Here is a 9,465-nt window from a genome sequence, read left to right as displayed (position 1 = left end):
AACCCCATAATTTATTATACCATACCTGTTCACACTGAAACACTTATCACAATATTCTGTGGATCTATATTAAAAAACCTTGTTAAACTTTGTGACATATTTCCATTCTATGGAGGTCAGGTGCGAACGAACACCCCATAATTTTATTATACCATATTTCTTCAAACTGAAACATAATTATCAAAGTATACTTACGCAGATAGATATGAAAAGTCTTTATTAAAGTTTGTGCCTATTTCCATTCTATGGAGGCCAGGCGCGAAAGCAGACCCCATACTTTGTGGACCAGGTGTGAATGCAGACCCCACAATTTTAATGAACTACCGTTCTGCCAGATAAACATACCCATTCCTGTGTCTCGATACATCTTCTATCATTATATGTAATCAGTTTTTTTAAATAGTCAACCATATAGGAGCCTATTCGTGACCACACACACACACACACACACACACACACACACAGCTTTATATTATATATATATATATATATATATATATATATAAAGAGCGTTTTTGACATGATTAAAATCAGAAAATTTTGTTTAGTTGCTTAAAAAACTGAAATTAACCGAATCAAAGAGTTACTAAAGCCATTTTTTTTTCGCTTTGTTTTTTTGGTTTTCTGAACACGTTTTTCCATGATTTTTGCCTTTTCTTTTTCCGATTTCTTTCTGAAAAAAATTTTACCTTTGTCCGCTGTATTTTTTTTTTTTTTTTTTTTTCGTTTTGCCGATTTTTTTTTTTTTTTACCAAAGAAATTTAGCATCGTTTTTTTTTACTTCGCTTATTCTTTACTTTACCCCCCCCCTTACACACAACGCTGGGTACACCCGCTAGTAATATATAAAGAACTGTTCCCAAAACAATAAACGGAGAAAAAACAAAAAATCTCTCTAAGCCAAGCACGGCATTATTGGTGAAAAGATCAACAATCTCTTGTTTTGAGACAAATCCAAAGCTAAATCCATTGAAGAATTGTTATAGAAGAAGAAAAAAAAAATGAAGTCGGGGTGGGTGGGGTGATGTTTCGTAAAAGTATATGTATAAAAATATACAACATAATTACGTTGACACATCGGTTCTCGTTAGTTCACCAAAGTTAAGCTGTCTCAAGCCTGGTCAGTCCGAGATGGGTGACCGTTTGGGGAATACCAGGTAACATCTCGACATCTCACTGCAAAAGCCTAACGTTGTCATCCAACCTAACTGGGATGTACATGCGACCGGGGACCGCTTGTAAATTTAATACTCCCTAGACACTTCCACCTTTGGAGGAAGCTGCTTCAACCCAGCTATGTTGAACGGCATGCGTTTGTGAAAAAAAAAAAAAAAAACAAGAAAACAAAGTTCGAATTCTGGTGTTTTTTTCTTTTTAATGTCTGACTAGCATAAAATGCGCTTAAATATGATATTTTAATTCGTCCAGATTTCGTGTATATTATCATTAGAGCTAGGACAACAGCATATTCTTCTATATCTCGGTGGCCGTGATTATACCGCCCCACCCTCCCACAAACTTCACCTTTTTTTTTTTTTTCTATTTAAAGTTCCTCAACGGATCTAGCCTTGGATTCGTCCCAAAACAAGAGCTTGTTGATCTTTTCATCGATAATGCCATGCCTGGCTTAAGAGGTTTTGCGGGTGTGTTGCTGTTTGCCGTTTTTAAGAAAAGAGTTTTTTCTTTTAGCCTGAGTGCCCGGCGTTGCCCGGGAGTTTGGAGATTTGTGTTGAGCAAAAAAAAAAAAAAAAGTGGTAGTAGGCTCGGACCCGTACCGCGAAGGAGGAAAAGACCATGGAAAAAAAAAAAAAAAAAATGTGACGTCTTTGCCATTGCGTCCATCGCCAAACTGAAAGTGGCGAAGGTTTAAATTAAGGCTAGTCAATTGAAAAGAGGGGATGACTTTCGAAAATATCGAAGAAAAAAAGCAACCCCTCCCCCCATCCCATAGAAAAGTGCCCGGTTGAGGGTGAAAGAATTAATGTTTTTAGCCAATTTTTCATCCAAAGGGTCCAGCTTCAAAATGATACCAATCTCGTGAAAATTCGTCACTTCAGGCGAAAATTTTAGGCAGACATGTGAGATTTATATTATTGATTTTTTTTTTATTTCTCTCTGGCAATCAGAATTTAATCAGAATTTTAGGGATGTTGTGAATCCGAGGCGAGTAACTATAGAGTGGAACAATACAATATTCGTCCTAGAAAAGATGGCATGACTCCATTTCCGTTTGATGATGAAAGCTTGTTTTATTTTTTTTTTGTTGCAGACAATCTACTAGTTGACCGTTTGTGTACAAATCTCAACAGCGATACGAGCCTTCTATCATGTCTGAAAGTGACACAATTTTCAACGAGTGAGATTGGAGATGACCCACTGTACAACTCATGCTCTCTACCGATCCAAGTTATGACAACAGGACCATTGCCAGCACCCTCAAAACGCATCGCTGGATTGCCACGAATAACAGGGACGTACCCAGCATGATGAAAACAAAGTTTCCGACCACGGTTCTGATTTTGGGTGTGGTTTCAAGTGGGGGCCACATCATGCCACCTCACATCAAAGTCAGCTTGAAAGTCAATACCAAATTGTACCTGGATGTGCTGAAGAGTATCGTAATCTCCTGGTGCAATCAGGTGCCCACTGGCAGATGTTGGGTTCGCCAGCAGGACTTTGCGCTGGCCCACAAGTCCAAAGAGACCCAGGCTTGACTTCAGAAGAAGTGTTATGACTTTGTATCCTTCTCTTTCTGTCTCCCTCCTCCTTCTCCTACCCCTGACCTGAACCTACTGACTACTTCATTTAATCATATGTCAAGATCACCAACATGACCTCTCACAATACCAAAGCCAACCTGATCACCATCATCTGCCGAGTATTCACCAAACACTTGCCGGCACTTGTGGAAAAGGCATGCTCCCCGCTTCGGATCTGTATCGAGGCAGTGATTGAGGCTGAAGGCGGCTACATTGAATAGATGTGAGCTCTACTACATAATCAAGTTACCTGGATTTATTTTTTTCAATAAAAGTTTTAAAATAAAGCCAGTCTGATCCCCACCCTCCACTGAGTATTCGCCGAGCTCCTACTGGCGTTTGTGGAAAAGGCATGCTCCCAGTTTTGGCAATGGAGCATTTTTTGAAGAGAAAGAAAAATGCTACATTGTCAAAAGTGTGTTCATTCATAAAGTCTGAAGAAATGCTGGTTTTTGAAAATTTTCAAACGATATAATGCTTGAAATTGTCGAACTGGACATTGAAACAGTTGTAACGTAAAATGAAATACACTTTTTGTTGCCATCAACACCTTGTCTTTAAGTCTTGATTTTGCACACACAGTATATTAATGCTCAATTATTAAATGTGATAATTCTGTAGTTTAATCCTTAAGTCAACCATTTTTGGCTTAAAACCTATTGGTGTATGAAAATTTACTGAATTACACAAACTCAGTATATTACATATAAGTCTATATATATATATATATATATATATATATATATATATATATATATATATATATTTATAGTCTTTGAAGTTTTTAACCTTTAAATCTATACCAAAAAAATATTTTTTATCATTCGTTAGAAAACCACCTAGTCAGTAAGTCATTTAATCACCTGCAATCACTGCATCAACTCGCTCTCGAATTTACTATAATACCAGTAATTTATTTTTCAAGGGATCATCAGTTGTTTACCATGAAACACTGTTTTGGGGATTTAAAAACAAAACAGTATATTACATCATGGCTCCCCAGCAGTGTTGATCAAACACCACCACCCTTAATCTTAGAAAGAAGACATGTTACAAACATTTGATCCAATTTCCTATTCTTAATTGCAATTACTAACCTTTTCATACCATAAAAATGAATTTCTTACCTGTGCGATTCATCAATTTCCACATTTAAAATGGATTATATTTATTTGCTGTCCACTCAGCAAAATGTGGCACAAGGCCGGAAAGTGGTAACCCAGCAGGCTCCCCTAAAGGAGGGGCACTCCTGCAATTTTAAAAATTGCCTGAGTAACCCCGTCGGCATTCCCCGGTCGGGGCGCCTCAGGCAACAAGCAATAAACTTACCCCACCGGAAAGCCCGGTGGCAAGGCCTGGGAGGGTGGACCTCCTAGGTATTACCCAGGCGGTGTACCTCAGTCCAACAGGTGCTGGGCCGGTCTCCAGCCCCTCACCTGTTGGGCTGAGTGTCAAGTGACGGATCCTTGACTGGTACTATCCATTTAAAATGGATACATTTTTTAATTTTTTAATTTATCAGTCTTGTATTTATAAGATTAGGATTAATCCATTTAACTACTTATCACCCCCACTATGATTAGTATTTAGTATATTTACATTCTTATTTAAAATTAGATATATAAAGGTTTAAAATATTTTTACATATATACATTTTTTTATTTATTTATATATATAGTCTTTGAAGTTTTTAACATTTGAAACTATACAAAAAATTATTTTTTATCATTCGTTAAAAAAAAAAAAAAAAATAGTCAGTAAGTCATTTAATCACCTGCAATCACTGCATCAACTCTCTCGAATTTACTATAATACCAATTTTTTTATTTTTCAAGGGATCATCAGTTGTTTACCATGAAACACTGTTTCGGGGATTTAAAAACAAAACAGTGTATTACATCATGGCTCCCCAGCATATATATATATATATATATATATATATATATATATATATATATATATATATATATATATATATAAATATCTAGTTATGTAGAAAAGTTCAAAAGAAAGCTCAATATATGTTACCGTGACATAGGCGGACATATATCTGGTGTAGTTCTAACAGTATTTTGTATAATTTGTTTGTTTTAACTCATTTTCCCAAACTTACCAAGTTCAATAGCGAGCATGCCGCCATTTTTCTTTTTAAAATATATCGATAAACATAAACATTGTATGATTTTCGAATCGCTTACACGTTTTAAAGTGAGTAAAACCACTAAAAACGTTTTCCAGATAGGTAGAAGAGTAACTTATTTTGCCTTTGATAACATTTATTTGTTATATATTTGTTTTTGACCACTTTTTATGCATATAGTAACATAAACCCCACTTCTGTTACCGCGCTGAAATAACGTTATTATTATTTAGAAAGCCATTCTTAACATGGGAGGGCGTTTTCTAACTAACCTCTACTTTCAGTTAACAATTTAATAAAAAGATATCGTAAAACTTGAAAATACTATTTAAAAAAAAATAACGCGGTAACAAAAGTGCATAAGCGCCATATGTGTGTGTGTGTGTTGTGTGACCCGAATATAAGAGATTTCTGGTCATGTTGCTTTCTTATATCCGGGTTATACTGTACATCAACACAGGCTCAAATTTGGAACCAGCGAGTTTCTAATAGTATTTTGTATAGTTTTTTTTATTTTTAACTCATTTTCCCAAACTTACCATATTCAGCAGAGAGTCGGGCGCCATTTTAAAATTTCCAATCGGTAAACACTGTATGTAAAATACTATAGGTGTATCAGAATTTTGTAGGAATTTTTGACACCCCTGCGTCGCGAATAAAATATTAAAAAAAAGTCGTAATTTCTCATTTAAAAATGGGTTGTTTATTTTCTTTATGGATTATACTTCCAAAATAAACTATTAAAGTTGTTTAAAAAATAAACTATTTGACTTGTATAAAAAGTAATAGAAATATTATTTTTTTTATTTAAAAAAAAAATAGTAATGAATTTAATTGAATTTTACGAGTTCAGTATTTTTCAATTTTTAAACTTTAAAAATCTATCAAAATTTTTTTGCTTTTTTCAATAAACCGAATATAATATTTTAGACAAACGTTTTTTTTTTAATTCACGCCCCCCCCCATTTTCAAATGTTTATTAAAAAGTAAATAATTTATGTATCAAAGTTTTATATATCACAAATTGAAGATAAAAGGTCAATAAATTATATATTCAAATTTAAAACAAAAAAAGTAGTGTTTTTTAGAAATTTACCTTTAAAGTCCGAAGTTTAAAACCTTTTTTTAAAAAAAAACAACGTTGTTTGTTTTTGTGTGTTTTTTTTAATGAAACCTTGGTCCTTGCTCCTTTAATTGAAGAAAAAAAAATTTTTGACACCCCTAACACGAAACTGCAAATAAAATATAAAAAACTCGTAATTTCTTTTAAAAGTGGGTTGTTTATTTTCTTTATGGATTATACTTCCAAAATAAACTATTAAAGTTGTGGTAAAAGTAATAGAAATATTTTTTTTATTTTTTAAAAAACAGTAATGAATTTTATAAACTCAATATTTTTCAATTTTTAAACTTTAAAAATCTATCAAAATTTTTCTATTGATTCTATTTTTACGATATTTTCAGGGTCAATGTGAAATTTTATGCTTTTTCCAATAAACTGAATTTAATATTTTAGACAAACGTTTTTTTTTTAATTCACGCCCCCCCCCCATTTTGAAATGTCTATTAGAAAGTAAATAATTAATTTACTCACCAAAGTTTTATATATCACAAATTGAATCAATAAATAATATATTCTAATTTAAAACAAAAAAAACATTTTTGGGGGAAATTTACCTTTAAAGTCCGAAGTTTAAAGCATTTTTTTTTAAACCACGTTGTTTGTATTTTTTTTTTTTATGAAACCTTGGTCCTTGCCCCTTTAATTGAAAAAAAAATAGGGCTTGAATTACATTTTTCGAGTAGTTATAAGCTTGGAAAGACAGGGGGTCGAATTAATTCACGCTCCCACCCCCACTTTGAAATGTCTATTAAAAAGTAAATAATTAATTAACTCACCAAAGTTTTATATATCACAAATTGAAGATAAAAGATCAATAAATAATATATTCCAATTTAAAACAACAAAAAAAGAACAGTTTTGGGGGGAAATTTACCTGTAAGGTCCGAAGTTTAAAACCTTTTTTTTTTTTTTAAACACGTTGTTTTGTTTTTTTTTTTGTTTTTTTTTAATGAAACCTTGGTCCCTGCTCCTTTAATTGAAAAACACATTAGGGTTTGAATTACATTTTTCGAGTAGTTATAAGCTTGGAAAGACAGGGGGTCGAATTATTCAATATTTTTCACGAAGTTTCTGACACACCTCCAGCTGAATAAACATGTCACATTAAATAAAACCCCTAAAAACGTATCCGGTTTGGTAGAAAAGTAACTTATCTTGCCTTTGATAACATTTATTTGTTATATATTTGTTTTTTGACAACTTTTTCGAATCTATGTGTACAGTAATACAAACCCAGCAATTCTTAACATGGGAGGGTGTGTTCTAACATTCGTCTACTTTCAGTTAACAATTTAATAAAAAAAGATATCGTAAAACTTGAAAATACTATTTACAAAGAAAAAACGCGGTAACAAAAGTGCATAAGCACCATATATATGTGTGTGCGTGTGCACGCGCGTAACCCGGATATAAGAGATCCCCAGCCTCTTTTATCCGGGTGTACTGTACATTTGGGACCAGTGAAGAAGCTCTCTTATATCGTTTTTTTTAATATATATTCGGGTCTCTTTTATCCGGGGTAAACTGTATACATACTTATATTTTTTGGAAAAAAAAAAGGATTCCACAAAAAAAAAAAAAATCAGGTAAATTTTTACGACGTGCGCCATGCGCCAACGTATTATAAACACCCCAACCTCCCCATGTTAAGAACAGCTTTCGGAATGAACACTCTCTCAACCTCGAAAGCCGTTCTTAACATGAGGAGGTTGGGGGTGTTTATTCCGAAAGCCGTTCTTAACATGGGGTGGGTGGTTGGGGGTGTATATACTACGCTTCTTGGCCAGGTCGTAAAAATTTACCACAAAATTCCGAAAATAAGAGCGTATTATTTATATTTTTATTTACAGAAAGTTAGGTGAGATAAGTCGTCGGCTTGTCGGTACCGTCGGTTTCAAACCTAAAAATAGGAGACCGTTTTAGGTACCCATGTCAAGTAAGCTCTCTTCAGCCGAGACACAAAAAGAAAAAAAAAGTAAGTTAGAGTTTGTATTACTGTACACACAGATTCGAAAAAGTTGTCAAAAAATATATATATAACAAATAGAAATGTTATCAAAGGCAAGATAAGTTACTTTTCTACCTAACTGGGTATGTTTTTAGTGTTTTTATTCAATGTAACATGTTTATTCAGCTCGAAAAACATACAATGTTTACCGGTGTATTGGAAAATTTAAAATGGCGGCCGACTCTCTCTCTCTTTGACATGGTAGGTTTGGGAAAATGAGTTAAAAATAAAAAAAATATGCAAAATACTGTTAGAAACCCACCGAATAGATGTCAGCCAATGTCACGGTAACATATATTGACAGATTTTTTAACCGTACTTTGTCTATTTTTTTATTTTCAACTCATTTTCCCAAACTTACCATGTCAAAGAGAGAGTCGGTCGCCATTTTAAATTTTCCAATACATCGGTAAACACTGTATGTTTTTCGAGCTGAATAAACATGTTACATTGAATAAAAACACTAAAAACATACCCAGTTAGGTAGAAAAGTAACTTATCTTGCCTTTGATGACATTTTTTTGTTATATATTTGTTTTGTGACAACTTTTTTCGAATCTATGTGTACAGTAATACAAACCCGTAAGTTATTACTGTAAGAGTCATCCATATGGTAATATGGAGATTTTTAAAATATATATTTAACTTTCGACTTTTTTTTTTATTGTGATTATGAAAGTTTTTTTTTTTTTTTTTGCTTTTTAATAAATTCAGGATTTTTTTTTTTTAACTAATTAATAACAAACAAACAAACAAACAAAAGAAACCGTTTGTTACTTACTTTAAATCGGATGAATCGTAAAAAGTCATTTGTTTTCGACCCAATGTAAAAATCCTTTCGTGTTTTCTTGTTTCGCTCGAATGTCGTTAGTTTCGTTATTTCAAAACGAGAGAAAGAAAAAAAAACTTTCTTTTCGTATGATGGCGAGGTGTGAGGGGGTACTTTCTGGGGATGAGGAGTCTGGAATTATAGAGAAAAACAGTCTGAACCAAAAGGCGTCTCCCCTTCCCCCCCCCCCCATAAAACGGAAAGGACGTGGTTTGTGAAGAGTTTTTGATGTCAGGGTGGGGTGATAAGAAAACCCTCTTTCTTCCTTCTTGTTGATGTTGAATTAGAGGGGACGTGGCTCGGAGAAGTTTAATGCCTCGGCAATTTATTTAAAAACTAAATAAATAAAAAAAAATAATAATAATAAAAAATTTTAGAGGGAGAGAAGAGTTTTCTTTTTTTTTTTTTTTTTTTTTAAAGTGGTTGTTTTGGCTGGGATGGGGATGAAGATAGGAGAAAAAATAAAGAAAAAAAAAGAAAACTGTTGCCAAATAATGAAAAAACGGTCTCTCTCCTCTTCCTCGGCGTCATCCCATCTCGCAAACCAGTACGCGATGGGTAGAGAGAGAGAAAGAGAGAGAGAGAGAGAGAGAGAGAGAGAGAGTG

At 33.4% G+C, this 9,465-nt stretch overlaps 1 protein-coding gene across 2 annotated transcripts in view; it reads right to left on the bottom strand.

Moving 5' to 3' along the window:
• Positions 1 to 9,208, bottom strand: part of LOC145270497 (transmembrane and coiled-coil domain-containing protein 4-like) — a 252,081-nt gene extending 242,873 nt beyond the window's left edge. Inside the window, exon 1 of one of the 2 annotated variants that reach the window (XM_080126157.1) lies at positions 8,812 to 9,208. The gene's annotated coding sequence lies outside the window, so the exon portion shown is untranslated. Of the gene's footprint in view, positions 1 to 5,438; positions 5,523 to 8,811 lie in introns of those variants that run through there. The other variant, XM_080126159.1, reaches the window with a different exon arrangement.
• Between the last annotated feature and the right edge of the window lie 257 nt (positions 9,209 to 9,465).

This window comes from Euprymna scolopes, chromosome 46 (genome assembly GCF_053919585.1).
Source record: "Euprymna scolopes isolate OS-2025 chromosome 46, ASM5391958v1, whole genome shotgun sequence".
Taxonomy (NCBI): Eukaryota; Metazoa; Mollusca; class Cephalopoda; order Sepiida; family Sepiolidae; genus Euprymna; species Euprymna scolopes.
The sequence above is the reverse complement of the archived record's forward strand: the minus strand, read 5'-3'. Positions and strand labels throughout refer to the sequence as shown.